The sequence below is a fragment of the Anomalospiza imberbis genome, chromosome 2, assembly GCF_031753505.1.
Source record: "Anomalospiza imberbis isolate Cuckoo-Finch-1a 21T00152 chromosome 2, ASM3175350v1, whole genome shotgun sequence".
NCBI classification, from domain to species: domain Eukaryota; kingdom Metazoa; phylum Chordata; class Aves; order Passeriformes; family Viduidae; genus Anomalospiza; species Anomalospiza imberbis.
Window position 1 is genome coordinate 12,056,042 of NC_089682.1, and position 20,953 is coordinate 12,076,994.

Sequence of the window (20,953 nt, forward strand, 5' to 3'; positions counted from 1 at the left end):
CTCAGTGCTGGCTTGGACAAGGGCAAGGTAAGCTTCTTGTGTGGACATAGTCCAAGTCTCAGATCAATGTAAATTATCTTGTGCATGCACCTGTTAAAATAAAATCACCTTATCCAACAGTTGGCAACAGCTGTTGTAAGGAAGCAAGTGAGGTCTGGATGCCTGTCTTCTGCAACAAGCTCTAAAAATCGAGAAAGGAAAAAGACAACCTCAACTGTGTATGAGGCAAACATAGAGACAAGTTGTGAGAAATCCAGGTTAGTCAGGACAAGATGATTCCAACTATTAGGAAGCTGTTCATAAGTTTACCTGATAGAAGAACTGCTCACAGCTTGTCAGAACTTCAGAGGTCTGTAACAGAATTGAAATGAATATGTAGCAGCTTTCATTACACAGAAGCAAAAAATAATTGACATCGACCACCTGCTGAGAGAACATCAGCACTAATGTAATGAACTTCAATTTGCAGAAGACAAAAAGTGCTTTGTCACAGTGATGCACAGATATTACTGTACACTAGACTTCTAAAAGTGTCATGAACAGCTGGAGTCCTTAGAAAAAGCACCGAAGGAAAATCTTGCTTTGTGATAGTTTTATAGAGCTAGACACTCTGGCAGCTAGGGCCTGTGTGCCTCCTATATGCCTAAATATGCCATTATGAATATCCATATATGCATACTCTATATATGTTATGCATGTATACACACTCATACCCATATGAGTGTTTAAACATATTTGTTCATATGCATATGCCTATATACATGTGCATATACAAACACATATTTGTATATCCACACACAAACTTATGTAATTGCAGTATATATTCATCCAAGATGGCAAACTGGAAAGCACAATGATTGATCATGATGAATCATAAGAGAAGAGCTCGCAGTTCCTAGAAAATCCTTGAAAAAAGACTAAAATATGTACAAAAAATCCTCAAAAGAGATGAGTACTATCATGTGAAGCCTTTCAAAGTCTCCAAGCACATTAGGAGTTCCAGTAACAAATACAAAAAGAGTAAAATAGCATCACTGTTTGAAAATTTGGTATGCCATGATAAAAGAAGGAAGAATTAGGAGGATGAGTACATTCTGCATAGCTTCCCAGAACTATCATGCAAATACAAAATTAACAAATCTACAAATTGGTCTGTGGAAGATATTGAGAAAAATGAATCCAGGGCATAAAAGGTCAATAAAGCTGTTTAAAAGCCAGTAATTTCTTACACTAATAGCAACCAGAAAGAGAAAGTATTTCAGTATTTATCTACACAGGTCCATGAGCTGAATGTTTTGAGAAATTTAGATGATGATGAGAAATAAATTCATGTCACAAGATCACTGACTTCAAAACAAACAAGGATTTGATCTGCTAATGCTGAAAATGTCTCACTGTGGATGAAACTGAGGAATTATATTTGCTAGAAGGCCAGAAATTTTAGAAAATAATGAATTACAGTTCGTGTCTTTAACAGCATGCTGTCATGAAAAAACATTCCTGCACTTCTGACTGTAGACTTTGATGCAATAGTTGGTAAAAGCCACCACCATTCTGGTGAGCAATTCTGAAAAAGGACCGAAGAAGCATGATAAAATTTAATTTTCATGTCCTTACCCACCAGTGTTTTTCTTCTTTATCTGACATGTGTTTCTTACTCAAGCTGTGCTGCTTATTCTGCTTTATGCAGTGAAAAACATCACATCAGGGACCTCCTTTTTCTTACAAAATATCATATACACACACATGTTTTGTCCTTAAACACATGCAGGTGAAAGCAAAATTTAGTTGTATGTCTTCACCTGCAAAGGAGTTTATACACTATTTTAGATTTTATGCACACTGCTGGTTAAAAAAAATCTGATAGTTAGGATACCTTTTGATGCAAGAAAGTGAGAATATATTCGAGTTGAATATATTTTTCTGTGCACTCAGTATAAGAAAACAAAGTCCTTTGATTTATATTATCAGCAGAATCACAGAAAACTCTGAAAACTAACAAACAGAAATAAAGCTAGGATGTTATATAAGAACAAACAATTAAGATAATAATTAAAATAGTGAGTGTACAGGGCTTTATAACAGAAAAAAGAAATCACAGATTAATTATATGAGCACTGATGTGTTAGGTGACAGCAGAATCAAGAAAGACACACCTTATTTACTGGAGACTAATACTGCCCTTCACAGGGATACCTAAGTCTATATAGCAATGCAATCTGGAAATGGCATTGATTCAAATTACCCTATTATGTAATATTTAGGATAATTTTCAAAATTTTAAATCAGTCATGTGGCAATTAGAGGAAAATCTATGTAGGCATAGGTTGATCATTTCTGTGAGTCCACACTGCATTATAAAAGAAGTCAATAGTCTCAGAAGTTCAGTGCAGAACTAAAGCAACCTTCCTTAAATGTCTTCTAAATTATTTTCTACTTTCATAATTATAAAAAAATCAAATTTAATCTACAAGAGACATGAAGATACTTTTTGGAGTTAAGGAATAGTACATTTTGAAATACATATATGGAAGAATAAACATCTGAGAAGCTGAATGAAATAGGAACAAAACTTCTTCAGGTGCATGTTATCTGGGTTTTTTTCAATTCAAATGGAAGGTATTCAGGTTTGGAAGTTATGAGTTATATGCATTTCTACAGTAAGAAATTAACTGATAGACTGAATCCATTAAAAAAAATAAAAATGAATAATCCTTAAAAAGATAACCCTAAGTTTCTCATGCTGTTTTGAATGTAGACATGTTGCCATTTAAGGCTGAGACTGTATTTGGCATGATATTCCCTCTTATTCATTGACCATACTGGAAACATTACGAAATTCTATGGTATCCATGTGAGCCACCTTTTCCTCCTGCAAAATATTTAGTTTGTCTGTTTGATATGTTGTTCTACATTGTGTAGGGGAAAAAAAAAAAACTTCCCTCAACTCCTGTAATTGACACACATTCCATGGAAAATAGCGTATTCTTTTCATATGGCTTAAATTCCAAACTAGAGTCTTGTTGAAAAATGTGTGCTAGGCAGTCCACAAGTCATCCTCTAGTCAGGCGAAATCTAAAGTATTTCCTGTAGGAGTATCTTGATATATGGCTTCTAGACAGTTACATTAAATGACCTAATGGTTTTAACTCTGTAAGAGAATGAAAACTATAAAACAATTTTAAAAGTCAACAGATGACTCAAGAACACTTCAAACACTCTGCATCTTACTCAAATAGAGCCCCTAAAACATACACACTATCAATATATATTTGATTTTTCTGGTGAATCAATGTCTCTTTTTGTGAAGTAGCTTAACTAAGGGACAGTTGAGGATTTTAACTGAGAAAACTGCTAGATTAGGCTTATCACTGGTCTCAGATGTTTAATCAGATGATCGCTTAGTGTGATTAGTGGTTTTAGTCCATCACACCACATCTGTGAGTTATAAAGATACCACTGTTCCCATTTTCAGTTGTCAAGAAGGTGCCAAATGATTTACTGAACACAGAACGGATATTTACTCATGATGGTGCAGGAAATCGAACTGTCCCAATTTTTATTTGGTTGTTGAAAGTATTTTGTTCACAAAGAACAGTTATTATTTTCACTTATCAGGCCAGCACTTTTAAATTAAAGAAAAGGTAACTGCAATCTGCAATTCCAATCTGCTGGAGTTGTCTTCTCCATTCCACAAAGACAAGAAAAATATTTATAAAAACAATTTAAATTGATTATGTCGTTAAAAAAAGCTTTTTGAAAAATTAAAGAAATTTTAACCTTCCCTTCCAGGAAAAGAAAATCATGCATACTTGCACGATTTGTATCAAGGTTATAAAATCCAATATTTTATATACTGAATTTCATACCAGCACATATATTTACAAAGGGATAAGGTATAAAATTGCCTACAAGTACAGTCAATTGGCTTTTTTGACACACATTACTATGTGTTTTCAGATGGAATTATGTACTATTGACAGGAAATTCTGTACTTGTTGTGGAGCATCTGTTATCTTCCAGGATCTGCTGTGCTGGAGCAGACCTGTGATTAGCTCAGCACTCTGCCTCTAACACGGGCCAGAGCCACATGCATCAGAGAAAGATGCAATGTACTCATGTGGAAAATGATGGAGCAACCTGCCTCCCTAAAACGTAGCTTTGTGCCCTTGTCAGCTAAAGATTACCTTGTGCCCTGAAGAGAGATGGAAATTATCTAAAGGATGAAGGATTGAAGCTTCTTGTTTCAAGCTGTAAAGTCAGATAAACACAAAAAGAAATACACACTCCAAATGGGTTCTTGCAACTATGTCTGCTACAGCACAATTGGAAACATACTATTTGCAACAGCACCAGAAAGAAAATACTAGATTAGATGGGCTGCCAGATTGGTCATATCTGCTTTCTATTTCCTTTACAATAAGGAGAATTTCTAACTATCCTTCAGCTATTTTACTATACAATTTTATACCTATAAGAGTAGTCAATGATGAGGATTAGCATTTTGTAAAAAACTGTGTTCTAGGAATGGGTATAAGATGTACCATATTCTGTGGCACAAATGTGTCAATATCAGAGTTAAAACACTGAATATTTTTACATGTCCCAAACTCAAATGAACATTTTTTTTCTATTAAATGAGCAGAGTGTTGGGAAAAATGTCAAGAGGTGAAGAAGAATAACATGATAGTACTTGGTAGTACAATGGATAAACCAACACTGAACACATTGAAATTGTGCACACTAAAGAAAGCAATTTCCTTTTTTTTTTTTTTTTTTTCATGGAAACAGTGAAAAGGAGTTACCACTGGTAGTCAGTAAACACCAATTTTTAACTTTACTACTTAGTCAAAAATTTACAGTTATAATGAAAGTATTATCTAAAGGGGGAAAAGTAAAAAGGGTAAAGAATGAAAAATAAAACCAAAACATATAAAAATGATAAGGAAAAGAAGAGAGTATAAAATAATTATGGTCCTCATATCGTAAAAAGATAATAAGATTTGAAAATAAGCTAAGAAGAGCAGAAAGAATTCTCAAAGGTATACAAACACTTCTGAATGAGATCTGACCTTTAAACCTCAGGCATACAACAGAAGTCTATGAAATCATGGATGGCAAGAAGAAAGTGAATAAGGAATGAGTGTTTAGTTCTTATCATAAAACAAAAATAGAATCAAAGGACTGAAATCGTCAGACCAGAATTTTGAAACAGGAATTTGGTATGCTATCACTTTCCTTATAGTTGAACTCTGTGTATGCAGGTAAATGATTGCCTCAGCTTGCATAGGCTCAAAACATTTCTCCTAATTCATAGGAGAAAAAAACTTTAAGGAATGAGTCAAGATGGTAATAGCTGACTAACAGAGCATATGAGTACACCTAAAAAATATAATAATATGGTTGCCCCTCACTACTTCTCTATCTTCCACAGATGAGGATCAAAACTGAGGTACTGAAATAGATGTAACTGTTTTTGACTTGGTATTGCCTATTACATACAACCCAAAAGTAAATTCAAACTATTACAGTGTCTTCCCAATCTCTCCACAGTTGTTTCCTCTATCTTGCCACCTACTATTTTACCATCATCCTCGCTTTATTTTCTTCTTATTAAGGGACTTTATTTAATTCCATCTTTAGGCATGTCTCATTTTCAAATGTTCCTATACATTTAACATTATATATGTTGTGTTTATGTATGTAGATACGTATATGTATATATATATATCTCACATATTTTTATAGATATGATATATACACAGAAAATTTTACATACATCTTAAAGACAGTTATTCTTAATACTTTTCTGCTTGGCTCATGGGAAATTAGGAACTACTCGGTAATTTTATGATAGTGCATGGTGTGGTTCTAGAATTAATTGCTGAACTTTAATGAGGAATTTGTATCCTTTTAATATTTCCTACTAAAATCCAAGGTCAGGAAACTAACTGAGAAAAACAAAAACTTTAATCATAAGAAAGTTTTGGATTCAGCTGCAAAATTTGACACTGATTTGAGGCAAAGCATTTTCCCTTCTGGCAAAATATTACTGCTCCAAAATAACAACGATGAATGTCTTCCAGCTTCCTACAACAGATTTTGTCCTAAATTCTGACAAGACATGCGACAGAGCTGATTTATGACTTTCCTTTTTTATTATATAGTCATGTCCATGATTGATATTCTAGGCCAATATTTAAAAATATACACACCTTTTTTTATGTCTCTAAGTGTTTTAATACAATCAGTAAGTAGAATGAAAGGTAATATACTTATTCTGATGACTGGACTTCAAGACAAATAAAAAAAATATTGTGAACTTTCCCCTTTTGAGTAGGAGGACCCAGCATTTTCCATTGTTCTCTTGGAATAAGAGCCCATTTTTAAATAGAAAAAACACATAATCAGATTATACAAATGTCTCATTTTCCTTCTTGTTTCTCTGGTTTATGTTCTTAAATGACTGTGGAACTTATAAAAGTTCCAAACACATTGCCCTGGAGGTAGTGTTTGAAGGTATAATTTCAATGTGCTCTTATCCTATTTATGGTAATCCAAGACATACTGTTCCTTACTCTCTTAACACTTTGAAGAAGCAACAATACCTATTTAAAAAGTCATCAATGCAAACTTTTCGTTATAGGCAGTGAAATTATGATATTTAGAGAACCTCTAGAGAACCCCACATATGCAGGATTGTGCTGCTTGTTTCATTTATATAAAAATAGAAATATATGTGTCTTAGTCACCTTTAAATGATAATGATGCCTGGCAATCTGAATTCACTTAAACTTTTATGGAAACAAACCACCTGGCATTCTCAAGACACCATTTTCAAACATACTGAAGCACAACTTCAATTAAGTGAGTGAAACACACACTTACCCATAAATTGCAAATTATATATTAAAAGGACGTTTTCTACTAAGACTTTAATTTTGATCCAAACACAAATATGGAAAATTATGATAAATGAAATGAATATAGGGGAAGAACATTACTTGAATCCTATTTTGTTCATACTGGTATGTTACAAGACATAAGTAACATAACCATGTTTTTCAAAATTTATAGGTTTAATTTAATTGTAGAATGTCTACATTAAACAAAACAAAATTCCACTCCAATAATTCCATTATGTAATATGTTTATTATATGCATAGGCAACTAGTCTGAGCTCAGCTCTATCCCACCACCCTTATCAGGAGCACCCAACTCTAGGAATGAACCCAGGCGGATCATAAAAACCCAGCCCATCACTGCCTACTCTTCAGTGTAAGAATTCCTCCCTTATTTTCCGCTTTCCATCTCTTCCACTTACATCCTCAGAGTATACCAATTGATTCCAATCAAAAGTCTGTTAAATTCTTATCATTAATTCAGCAGCAGAGCAGGAGTGGACTAGTGGTGACCATGTTCCTCCAAAGGTCCCTCCAGTCCCAGAACAACACTCTGCGTCCCCAGACCTCTGCCACTTGTGTGTGGGTGAGCACACTCAGAAGAAGGGTTTGTGTGACATTTCTCACACATTCTGCTTGCCACGCCTTGCCTTGATTTTGCCCTTGAATGTACTGATTCCTTGAAACCATTTTCTGTGGCACAGCAGAAATGTTTTGGATTGTTTGTGTTTTTATTTTTTTTTCCCAATCTTAATGAAACTGGAAATATAAAACTGGGTAAAATTATAAAAAGTTACTTCCCGTGTTCTCACTGAGAATATGCAAGAATATATGAAGAGTCCACAGCAGGAGTGTTTTTCCCTGTAGATATATACATGATGCTTTGCCAAAAGTAAACAACAAACAAAAGTACAAAACAAATAGCAAGAAAAGAAGACACCCAGAACCATCCTAAAGAAGTTAGTTTTTTCAACATGGTTATATTTACAGAATGGCTCCTTTATTGCTGTTTTGTTTTGATTATTTTTAAAAAATAAAATTGAGAAGTCCATCTGCTTAGTTACCTGGATTGTCTCTTCCTGTTTTTGATTCAGCTAAGGATCATTTTCCAAGGACATTTGTATTATATTTTATCCTCAGTAAAGATTGAATGATTTTTTTTTCCTCAGCCCTGACAACACAACATCTAAGTGCCTGCTGCAGCAAAAGAAATGAGCACTGTTTCTTTGCCAGGTGTCCTGTAGCTTTCCAGTTCTACTTACCAGTTCCAACTTAGCACTGAGGCTGCTCAAGCTGCACGTCATAAATGGGTCTGTAGAAACTCCTTCCAAATCAATTGACCTCTTTTTCTTTAAGAAATATCAGTCACAGGCTGGTGAACACAGTCTTACAAAAGACATCCTAGACTAGATGTTATGGCCAGCCACCATGGGTTTTGAATTGGTTTATGCTGGATAGTTGAAATTGATTAAAGCAACACAGTAGAGACAAAAAAAAACCCCAATGCTTATTTTCTAGCTCTAAAGATTTCTTTTTAAATGGTTGTTTGTTGCTTTGCCAGTTTGGAGGCTTCACATTTCAATGAAATACAGAAGAAACAGTAAGCATTTCAGCAGTGCTAGGTTTGATAATATCAGAACTCATCTTCCTTAACATAATTTTGCACATTTTTCTCCAGCTGAAAACCAGTATTATCCCTTATAATTAAATAGCTTATATTTGAAGCTGTTAATAAAGCAGATGTTTTATTCTGCAGTAACTTATACCACAGCATTTCCAAAACCAAAGCAATTGCTCTCTCACAAGGTAACTCCCAGAAACCAACCGATAATACCCTAACATAGTGAATGATCAAGGTCAAAAAATAATGTATAGAAATCCAATGTAAGGGATTTAATGATGATAAATTGAGAAGGTAAAGGGTTAAGAAAATGTAATCCCTTCCTCTTCTGCTAACCATACAAATTGTAGCATATATACCTTAATATTGAATGTTGTATTCTATACCCCTCATGATTACCATAAATAAATCTGTAAAGTTATATAAATAATGTCATCATATAACAAACATTATTGTATAACAAATTTTACCTTACATTTAACTCTACTCATCTTTAACTTTGTTGGGCAGTTGAGGACATCAGCATTCCCAGGACAACACAAGCTTTCACTCCAGAAGCCTTGATCAGCACAAAATCAGCTGCCATGATGGCTATTGACTGTTGCTTGACAGACTGAATTTTTTGTTCCATCACTTGCACAGCACAGAGTGCCAAAAGATTTTATGATTGCAAGTCCTATTTCCAGTACTGACACAAAACCAAAATGTGTTTTTCATCATCACAAAGCTAAAAGTAGGAGAAAAAGCACTATGAAGCAGAGAAATGTACTGATTAAATGTGAAGGTTAGGTTAGAGCCATCTCAGTTCTGTCAGTGCAGAAGTTTCCAGCAGAAGAATTTCTGATACTTAATACTTGTAAGTATTTGCTGTTAAGTGTCTAATAAAAGTCACTGATTAGCGTGTCATGAAGAAAATGATTAGACACCATTTCTTTAATTTCTCACTACTAATGTAATTTCAGCATTTAGATTACTATGTTCCTTTTTAAAATTTAACTTATGGCTCAGAATTAAAGTTGTGGTGAATGCATTTGTATCTAGTGTTGGTATGAAAGGAATTGGTAGCCTGCCATGCTTTAACTCAGCCCTTTAAACTTCAATAGTCACTACATTACTCTTTTAATATTATTTTTATTATTATTATTATTATTATTAGTGGAAGGTGAAATAAAAAATGTGCACAGAGTTTGGTACCTTAGCACAAACACAAAACTGCACGTGATAGTGTATTTTAGAAACATCTGGGAAGCTTATTCAAAAACTCTTAAAAATGTAACAAAGAGACAACCATTTAAGTATGCACATATAGTAAATTACTTCTGGGAAATGTGTATAAGCAACTCATGTCAAAGATTTATAATCCTTATTTTCATAATTCAATCTGCAAGTTTTTCCATTTGAAACGGACACTTACAGAGCGCGATAGAATATCCATGTTGGAAAGTGGTCACTGTTTTTTGCACTCTGGTCTATGTGGTGTTGCTTAATTTAAAACCCACCTACATCAAACAGAAATCTCCAATAAAAAACATAAACTCCTACTTCCTCATCACACTCAAAAAAACCCCAACAAACAACCTATGGTTTGTCCTTCAGATTATGCACCCTTGTCTCTGTCAGCCTGCTGAGGACAGGCACTGCTGCTGCTGGGGTACAGGAGACAAAGTGGAACTTTGTCACTCTCCAATCACAGGACAGATCACATACAGGATAGTGACAGTTAATGACAAGCTAATGATATTGAGATGATAACTCATTAGAAAAGGGGATTAGTTGACCTTCTGGAAGACCCTTCAGGATTATGAATAGTGTTAAAAAGGTCCTGTGGAAGCAGAAGCAAGTTCTAGGCCACTAACAGGCTGCTTTATTATAAGAAATGTTGCATTTATTTGTATACATTAATAAATAATTAGAACTCTATGAACTATCATAAGAGAAAAATAAACATCTTTTTTACAAATATTTAAAAAAATAGTTAAAATATCCCCAAAATAACAGGCATATCTAAAAATACCTTTTTTTTTCCAATACTGCTGCTTTCATCTTAACTGAGCTAAGCATTGCCATATCTATTTATGTTAACTATATTAAAGCAAACACAAATAATCCAACCTTTGAAGAAGAAATTGGTGAAATTCTAATGATGTTAAAATATATTAACATTTATGTATTTCTTTCTTTATTTTAATACAGAAAAATTCTCTAGCCATATAGAAATATTGTAGGATGGCAAATTATCATTCCTGCAGATAACTTTTTTCAGCATCTTATATTTTAAAGGACATATTACTAGATCACATTGCATTTAAAGCTATTTATTAAAATTTATTTTATTCTTGGGTTTAACAGCTTTTTTTTGGGAAATGCTATTTCTTTTCATGAAGAAGTGCTTCATTCTGCTTTAGTGACTGGTGATAATAAAGCAGTTATCGGCAATTCTGATAGAATTAACATCACAATATTTTGATATAAAATAGCCAGGCATTTATTTTCCACAAATTTACTACTGTAAAAGGAAGTCATAACTTTTTTCCTATAAAGTTTCCTTTTGCGGCTTTTTGCAAAAAAGTCTTTATATGTTCTGAAAGTTGAAAAAGACTTTTTTACTTCATTAGCTTTTCATACTTTTATCACTCTAGCAGAGACAGGAAATGAATTGACCTCAGACAAACTTAAATCTTCTTTCTAGAACTTTTGAGATACATACTGCTGTTACACTTAGTATATGTTTCAGGTATGTTCAGGACTCTATTCAATGAACCAAACCCCCTCCCAGACAAACAGAGGCTATGTTTAGAAGAAAATATTTCATTTTCTAATTGTGAGGATCGTTAAGACCATGGACAAATGGTCCACAATAGATATTCTGCCTACTGTCAAAATATACATATATAATTTGAAGAAAAGAAGCACAACAACTAGGAATACAACAAAAATTCTATATGTTGCATAGGAAGTCTCTCATGATGCTGGAGATACCAGCTAAGCTCTGCAAGAAACCCAAACCAAAGAAAATATCCATGGCAAGCACCCACTAATGCATTACCTATTTTGCACAAAAGCTTTTGGGGGTGAGGACAATGCCAGAAATTGCTTCCCTCATCTTCGCCACTTTATTGCTAATACAGTCAAATTGTAACGGCAAAAGAGTCACAGTCCTGTGAGGGACTTCAACTTGGAGCTGGGGCAAGAAAGCAAGGAAGCAAGAAAGAATATAGGATTCCCTTTCTGCTGTCTTGATTTTTGGATTTTGGAGTTATTACACATTACTGTTTTCCTTCTTGGTGGATGTTTTCCTTTAGGACTCCCTAGAGTCTTACTAGGTACTCCCAAGACACAGCATCTGTGCCCAATGTAATCCTGCAGAAGTCATAACATGGATACAAATAGTCATATTGGTACTTAAGATTCTGGCATTGTTTAATATCATAATCACCTAAAAATTGATTATATTTTATTTCAGGATCTCATCTTTAAAATTTTTACCTCAATATCCCAGCAGAAATTCCTGTCTTTTAACCAACACACTGTCAACAAATTAAAAGTCCAATTTTTTGAAGGGTTACTGCTATCACACTGTTATTCATGTGAGAGCTCAGCAGTTTTAGAAGAGAAGGAAGAGAAAGAAAAAAGACTGACCAGCAAATTAAACCAAAAATAGATGCTCCTTTCATCTACCAAATTTCCTACCTTTCACATTTATTTAAATATTCATTCCCTCTCTCCTTGTATTCACTATGCCACTTGAATTGTACACTTACTGACTTCTGGACTGCTCCCTCACTTTCTGTAAGGAAATGTGTAATCATGCCACAGGTTAACCATTTCCATGCTGAAGTCAGCACATAATAGCTCAAAGAGTGAAGAATCTGAGATAATGTGCCAAGACTAAATCAGGGATTATCTTGCTGTGCTTCCATTTCTTTGAAAAAAACTCTCCTGTTCTCAGCCAAGTGATTGTTTTGTTGTATATTTTCATGTCTATCTGATAGTTTGTTTTAAAATATAATGCACTATAAAAATTGGTAAGATTTTGAGGATTGTGATTACTGCATCTTTCTCTAGGTAGTAGGGAAAACATAATTATATCCTAACAAAAGGTATGCAGCCTAGGCTCTCTTTTTTTTTTTAATTATTATTTTAGTAGTTGTCAATAATACTGCAGAGTAAAATATGAAATCGTGATTCCTTTCTACTTTGCACACCAGGACTTGCAATGCTTAACAATTCAACCACAGAATTTAACATACACTGTATTTCACATCAATATATATCTTCAGGATCAAGTTTAATAATATAGGCAATGTCTCCTACTGAGCACAGAAAGGAAGAGATCTGCAAATAAGGCATTATTCTCCAGTCACTCTACACTCAGAAAAATCTCCTTCTAAACTTGCCTTCATATGAGCCACACTTTCCTCTGATGTCACCCCCTGCTACATTATGCATGATTTCTAAAGTAATGTCCTTCTTCAAAGACATTTTTTTTCAGAGGGAATAAAACCACTTTCTTATAAGAACTACAGACTAACAACTTTCCTAATGGAGATAAGGAAAGATTACTTATGCACTAGATTTTTCAAATACATACAGATCTAGATGACGTTCCTCTATCAAAATTGTTATCATGTGGGTTTCAGCACTTTTTCACTTGAATTATAATAACCCTGAAAGTGCATCCTGTGCTTTAGTAGACTTTGGAGAATAAACCATACCAGCCTACTCTTCTGACAAGTAGATAGAAGGTCAGTAGATTTAACAATACACTGATTTAAGTGTCCTTCTGATGGAAAAGTTGTAATATAATATATCCCAAAAACACATCAATTTTTTACATACTCAGATATCACAGTTTTGAATTGGGTATTTTTTTGTAGGAAGTGGATGTAAAAAAACCCAGTGATGAAAATGATCAATAAATGACATCCTTTCCTCCTAAACCTCATTTTCCTGTCATTCAAAGATGGGAGAACAGATGCATTTTACTTAAGAGATAATGCACAGAGAGTAAAAAAACCAAAACCCTACTTTTTCAAATGTTATTTATATTCATAAAACCATCAAGGAAATGAAGTCTTATTATTTTACATCACATTTAAATGCGATAAACTGAAACAGGGGAAATTTCAACCACATTTAAGTTTAAAAATTTCCCTATGGAGATAATTAAGCAATGATTCAGGTCATCCAAAGGAGTTGTGGAATATTCATTCTTGGAGGTTTTCCAAGACCTGACACAACAAAGCCCTAAGTGACCTGACTTGAATTCAGTATTGTATGGAGCTCCTGGATGAGCAAAGGTTGTGTTAGGAACTTCTGTGGTCTCTTCTCTCCTGAGTGAGGCTTGTCAGTGCAGCAAATTGCTCAGATCATGATTCATATCATGATTTGGAAATCAGTCCATAGTTCAGCAAAGCATCAGGGGTGAGCTGCTGTGTTTGGAGTGCACAAAAGAAAGCTTTCCTCCACCTAAAGTCAGTATGATTTTAAGGATGTGTACTCTCTGGACCAGACAGTTATTTGCACATGACTTGCTAACTCATAAAATTGATACTCATGGTTTTAAAGATTTCAAAAAAAGACACACTTCAAAATAAAAAGCAAATAGAAATGTGTTAGGTACTCATTTAGTGTGCTGATCTTTGTAATGATTTAAAATAAGTTGGAAAGATTCCTGAGATCTGAAGGTCATATTTTTGCATAGACTTAGATGACTATAACATGGTTAGATACTGGGCTGTTTTCCAAAGTGCTCAGTTATTAAGCTTTAATGAGAATTATTTGCCCACCCTGTATCACTTAATCTGAAAAATGCAGCTATCCACTTACCTTAATTTTAGTGAATGCATATGCATTTCAAATTAGCCTTAAATTGCCTAGTCTTTGAATTGAAGGCTTAATTTTTTTCATTACTCAGTCTAAAATCCTTTTCAGAATATATATATATTTTAATCTCCTGCTTTAATATGTAGCCTTCTCGCATTCACTGTTTAATATAAGTGATCAAAAATACTACTTACTTTTTAAAGAAAATAGTAATTATCTTGACCTTTTAAATTAAGCTTACCTGAAACACAAGTGACCAAAGATCATTATTTGCCTGCATTTTATTGTCCTATAATAAGCAAAATATGCTCCTATAAGCCAGCCACAGCAAATATCTTGTTAACACAGACACAAGGCTGAATCTGATGGAGGGGGTTCAGCTGCTTACACACAGATTAGGCATGTTTGATGCTGTTTCAATTTGCTGAGGTGTTTGGTAGGTGTGGATCATAGAAGGAGTATTTCACCTTCTAGGCAGGCCACTGGAGACCAGAAAAAGAACTGTGGAGTGTCTAATATAATGCTAAATATTTACATTACAGAATTGCTTCCTTGTAGCCCTTATGCAAGATTAACTCACTAAATAGTGGAAAGTTAGTTGACAGACTTTGTTTGTGTCTTCATAACTCTTTTTTTAAATTATAGTAAAAGAAGATCTAACCTTTTATACCACCTAAGTACATTCACTACCAAACAATTAATATACCTTAATAATATATTTATCATTGGTTTAAATTTATGTATTAAATACGAAATAATGACACTCTAGAAAGAAGTTATTCAGTGACTTTTTAGCTGATAGATATTCCATACACTATTCTCCCCTATAGGCATCTTTAGTTACTCTGGTGAGTTTGTAAGGGATTGATTAGGCATGGTCCCTTAAGGATGACGGTTATTTTGAAATTCCTGTAGTTACACAAATTTACATTGCAGTCCACAATTGCTCCAAGGAACTGTTATATTTAATTCTGTCAGTCGTACCAGCAGATTTTGTTCTTTGGTCAAAATTTTGTCCACAAAAACTTAACCACCAATTGCAACCACCATGGGTGGTTTCATAACACATGAAGCTCCACCTTTCATGAGGTGGAAGGTGCAGCAAAGTCCTCTTTCATTAACAATTCCTTCCATGTTTTATGGGCTTGTAGCATATGAACAACAACTAATTGGCAGCCTCCCATATGAGTTTGATGTCACATAATTATGTGAGTCCAGCCCACCAAACAGAATACTATATGAAATGTTGCCTCCTTATAAAGCACATAGAGGCACTGAGTGAGGTTCATGTCCCCTGCAAGAAAACCATCCAGGTCTGAGCTTTATAAGAGGTGGAGAGAAACAGTCAGTGACTGTGCTGTCCTTTGTTTCTTTAGCTCCCTACCTTCAGCTGTTGACACCACTGGACTATACTACAGATTGCTCACTTTCAATTCATTTAACTGATGACAAACAATGACTGTTAAAAAAAAATTCCAGCCCGTTGCATGCAGGGCCCACACTCCTCACACGCTCATTATTGAGGTGTGTATGTTTCTTTGATATTCATGTTTACAGACCATGATGGATCCATGTCAGAATGGATCATGTTAAGTCAGCAATTTCTGCTAAAGTTATTAATTGAGCGTTTTCAACTAAGAGTTGTCTTCCCAAATCAATTAATCTTGATGCCCTTACTTATAACAGATCAGTCACATCTTAATTTATTATTCCAGATGCTACAATTCTCTACAAAACCTAGCAAAACAATTAATGACAATAATAGACATTTTTCAAAGTCCCTTTTGTGTGTCTTATTCCAGGAACCACCACCAATTAATAAAGTTCTTAAGGGAAAGTGTATTTCTTCTATCTCCAATGAAGACTACAGTTGAATAAAATTATACAGGCTTAATAAATGTAATATAACTTTGTCCATACAAATATGAAATTATATAACCCAAACAACTGAAGAAGATATTGCTCAAGCAAATGTTTAATGATTTCTATTGAGTTTTCGTAGTGTTTTAGTTATTTTTAAAATAAATATAATTTATTTTAATTATGTCATTTACCTGATTTTGGTGGTGATGTTTATAAGTGATAGTGATTTCTTTCCTACCAATTTTACATGCTCTTTTTTCTAAATGATGATTTTCACATTAGATTCTGTAAATAGGAGCAGTACTGATTTTTCTTTCCAGTGGTGTCTCTTTGTATTCTATTTTAATTGCTATCACTTTTCTTTTAATAAATAAACCACAATCATTTTAAATTCAATCCGAATGCAAATCTATCTTACCATTTGCTTAGATGCCAGAAGCTTTATTTATGTTAACATTGAGGTCTGATCTTTAGTTCTTTGGTCTGGAAAAATTGCATTTCCCTGAAAAGTTCCTAAGTATTTCCAAAAATAAAGTGGCCTTGAAGAATATAAATCCCTTAATGTTAATCTTCACTGCTCAAAATGATAAGGTCCATTTTTTTTTTTCCAGTGGTCAAACTATCTGATAAAAGTACTAATAATTACTTGCTCAAATGTGACATATGCCTTTGAATCTGAATATTCTTTTTAAGCTTTGGAGAAAATCCTCAAATAAAATGAGGAAAAATGTGTTAATAAACAGTTTTAACCACAAAATCATTACATAAGCATAAGGTGAAGTGCAATTTCTGTGTGTAGTAGAGAAGTAATCTTTTCACAACTCAACCTACCTAATACATTACATATTATGTAGATATTGGATAAGGTTAGGTATGACACTACACCTTTGAATACACATACAAATATTTAGGAACAAATCTGTGATTTTAGAGAGAGACTATAAGTGAATCTATAGTTTATTAAAATAAGTAATTCATAAACTGGAATTTTCCCTCAATTTTCATAATTTTTTATTCCTATATGTTACAGAGACACACCATATACTCTACCCCATTTTCTGGGAAAATAAGGAAAACCTACTTTCAGAAATTAATTGTCTAGCTCACTCTTGGCACAAAACCAAGTTATTCTACAGAAAGCAAATGCATTAGTGTGCAGTTTCAGCGAAAATCTTCAAACTCAGGTTTAACCTAACCCTCTGACCCATACTGGAAGGACTTTACAGAGGTAAATATATGTGTATCTTACTACCATATTCTGAACAACAGCAAATCCTTCTTTCTACAGAAATTTCAATGAGCAGGAGATATTTTGTAATTTTTTTGCTTTACTCAATTGCTCAAATAAACCAAAAAGCAAGAAAATTACTTTTTGCCTAGGCAAAATATAACTTGGAATTTGTATTTTCAAATTTTTGAATTAGGAGAAGAATGGAAAATTTTGGAACTGATTTCAAAATGAAATTATAAGGAGACATTTCAAATCAAGCCAACACTTTCAGTATATTCATAATTTTAAAGATTTATTTGGACCAATTTAAAGTTTTCTTATATAGTACATAGGGATGAGTGATAATATGTATGTTCCAGAATGAGTCACTGGAGCAGTGGACTCTGCACATACTTGCAAATACCATGAACTGAAACAAATGCCCCAGTTTTTACAAATTCACTCCCCAAATTCCTCTTCAAAGAGGAATAGGTTTGATTGTAGCATGCAAACAGGACTGAAAATACAGCTCTAAACATGTAATCTCAATTGCCACCATTGACTTATGGAAGCTTTACCCAGCTCCAGTTGCCAGTATATCATTAAAGGAAGTTGTAAGCTTTTCCCCCACTAAATGTGCAGATTGCTTATGCACCAGAGGGTCTGCCAGGTGTACTGGTGGCAATTGCAAGAAGCCAGAAGAACCATTTTAACAGAAGAGGGATTCCTGAAGTTGCCCTGTTGGAAACAAAGCTACATCTGTGCACCTGATTTCAAGTGCCTCTGCTACAGAAAGCTGGGTAGAACCTGTGAGTATTTATGTTGTACTCCATCTTACTGCTTCTCCTGGAAAATACACATTGTTAAAGCTAATTTACAAGGAGTTCTGGCCTTTCCACATAAGATAATAAATTAGACATGCTCTACACATATGATCACTGCAGATTGGTGCTTTTCCAGCTGGGTAGTTGCCATAGCAGAGTACCAATTAATCAATTAACTTTAATTAACTTGAACAGAAAATAAAAGAAAACAGAATAATGAAAACACACTTCCTGCAAGATCAAACAGAAGATCATGAAGGCTTAGCAGAGGATTTTTAGGTTCTTTGTGTGTGCCTGCCTAGAGTATATAGGAGGACTGGAGGCTGAGGGGGGCTGTGAACCCAAACCAGGCAGATTTCCCCACAGAACACACCAGCCACAGAATATAAAGACTTGAGATAGAGGTGAAGGTTGGAGTGAAGGAGCTCCTTGTGATGCATACCTTTTCTGTCACAGTGGTGGAGAACCTGGAGAGGAGATGGAGACAAATAAAAGATACAGACTAGTGAGACAGAGCTAGATACAAGGAAGGGAAATGACAGCATATGATAAAAAGAGTATCTGAAACTCCTTTGACAGGAACTGCTCCTATTGCTTTTTTCTTACACCATGGGCAGTAAATTTTGTTATTCTGTGAAAACCAAGAGGATTTATCCCAATGAAGCCTTTCTGTAGAGCATATGGAAAAATGATCATCTAGGATTCTCTTCCTCATATCAGAATTTCTATGCATTCCTGCTCATAAGAATTATATTTCATACAAGTTGCTGGAACAGTCATTGCATCCTCAATAAAATCCCTGTGGAAGGAATTTCTTCATTGAAAGCAGACTTTTGCATTCTGTAAGATCTGGATCACACATCTAAGAAACATTATTTCTTGGTTTCATGTAAACTCATTAAGATTTGATGAAGTTGTACTATTTTTCACTTTCACAGAAAGAAAAAGGACATGATCATGTAATTAAAGATTACATTATAATTCAGCTATTACAGAAATAAAGGTTCTCAAGGAATACTTTACTTTTTACTTCTCTTGGCAACTATATAAACTTTTTTTTTTCACTCATCCTAAACCAACTCTCTGTGCTCTCTGTTCCTGTGCTACCTCTTCATAACTTGATCTAGAGCTGTTTTTGTGACAGAAAAATATCTTGCTGTTTCTCAGCTGGGATAAGAAAGTTCCAGCGGGCTGATCAACAACAAAAACAATTACAACAAAAATAGAAAAGAGAAAGCCTGCAAGTACACTAGAGCAGAAATGTGAAGTCTTTTAGCTCAGGATCAAAGACTATGACACTCGAAAGATAGAGAGCTGTTTGCTACTTTGAAAAAAAATCAATTCTAAGACTAAGGATAGCAACTTAAATTCTACTCTTTAAAAGCATGGTGTTGATACTGTTTATTTTCTTCTTGTCTCTAGATAACTTTGTGGAGAAATTTTTATACATGCTCACAGGCGCACACAAAGTGTGTGTAAAAGCCACTACTGCAAACCCATCTTTTAATTTTTAGATTCCTGAGATAAAAGATCATTGGTCTATTCTTCCACAACTTCACTTAGTTCACTTACAGCAGGAGTACTGGTGTTTTTTCTTGTATAAAATTATAGTGTTCTTTATAACAGCTGGGAAGTTTTTTCAGATTTACTAATAAAAGGGATGAAGTGTCAGTGTCCTTGATTTTAGTCACAAAGATGAAGGAGAATTTTGTAAACTGCATTTATAAAAATCAGTATCCATCTAAAAGACCTTATTCTAGTTTGTGTTGTGACAAGTAAAAAGCAGTCTTCACCAAAATAGTTGTTGTACATTACTCACAAGAAAGAAAGAAAGTGAGGGAAAGTGCACAGAACTGTAGGGTAGAACCGAAGTATAAATCTAGAGCTGCAAGCTGACAGATAGAGTGGAACTGAGAGAAGACATATTTTGACAAATGAGAAATGTTCCACCTTAAGATGGTCTTGGATAAAGATTACTCTGCAGCCCTGTTGCCAAAATTGGCAAATAAGCAATGAAGTTTTGTGGCAGTTCATATATGTTAATGACAACCAAACACAATTTTGTGCTGAAGAAATGTCAGTACCTATATTTGGCCAACTCTTCAAAAAAGATATTGAGTAACTATTTTAAAATACAGCATGCACTGGCAGTGATCTGATCCTTTCAAATACTTTGCTTTCCAAAATGTATATAATCCTAAGGCATTTATGTTTGGTGAAGATTTTCAAAAAGATAGTATAAAAATAGTAGATATTGAAGCATAAAAAATGACCAGATTTTGCTTAACCCTTTTTTAAGGCCTTGATTAATGATGTAACAATAATAGCTATAAAATGAAAATATATTTATTACACTCCAACTCAGTTGAAAAACTGCCATGAACTTGAGGTTATCCATTGATTCCCTCTTTACAACCTCTTCCTGAAATGAAAAGTTTATAGCAAGGCAAGATGAAATTTCTGTTTAATTTGCCTAATATTTCTTCAGTAGTATTCTGTGGAGAATACCCCTATTTTCTTAAACCTCAACACTCATCTGACACACTGCTGAGTAAGTCCAGTAGATAATTCATAACCATTTTAGGAAAAAGTTCTAGAATTCCAGCTTGTTCCTGACTGCATTTGGCTTATTCAAGCCTAATGTTAATACGCTTCCAGTGGTGTACTGAAATGAAAGCTGCTTCTGGGTTTTTTTCTTCTAAACACG

The 20,953-nt window shown here is 34.1% G+C and overlaps 1 protein-coding gene across 3 annotated transcripts in view; it reads right to left on the reverse strand.

The window, feature by feature from the left end:
• Positions 1 to 20,953, reverse strand: part of IL1RAPL1 (interleukin 1 receptor accessory protein like 1) — a 680,356-nt gene that overhangs the window by 412,919 nt on the left and 246,484 nt on the right. Inside the window, exon 2 of one of the 3 annotated variants that reach the window (XM_068179829.1) lies at positions 310 to 351. The exons of the other annotated variants lie outside the window; for them this stretch is intronic. The gene's annotated coding sequence lies outside the window, so the exon portion shown is untranslated. The remainder of the gene's footprint in view (positions 1 to 309; positions 352 to 20,953) is intronic. 3 annotated transcript variants of the gene reach the window in all.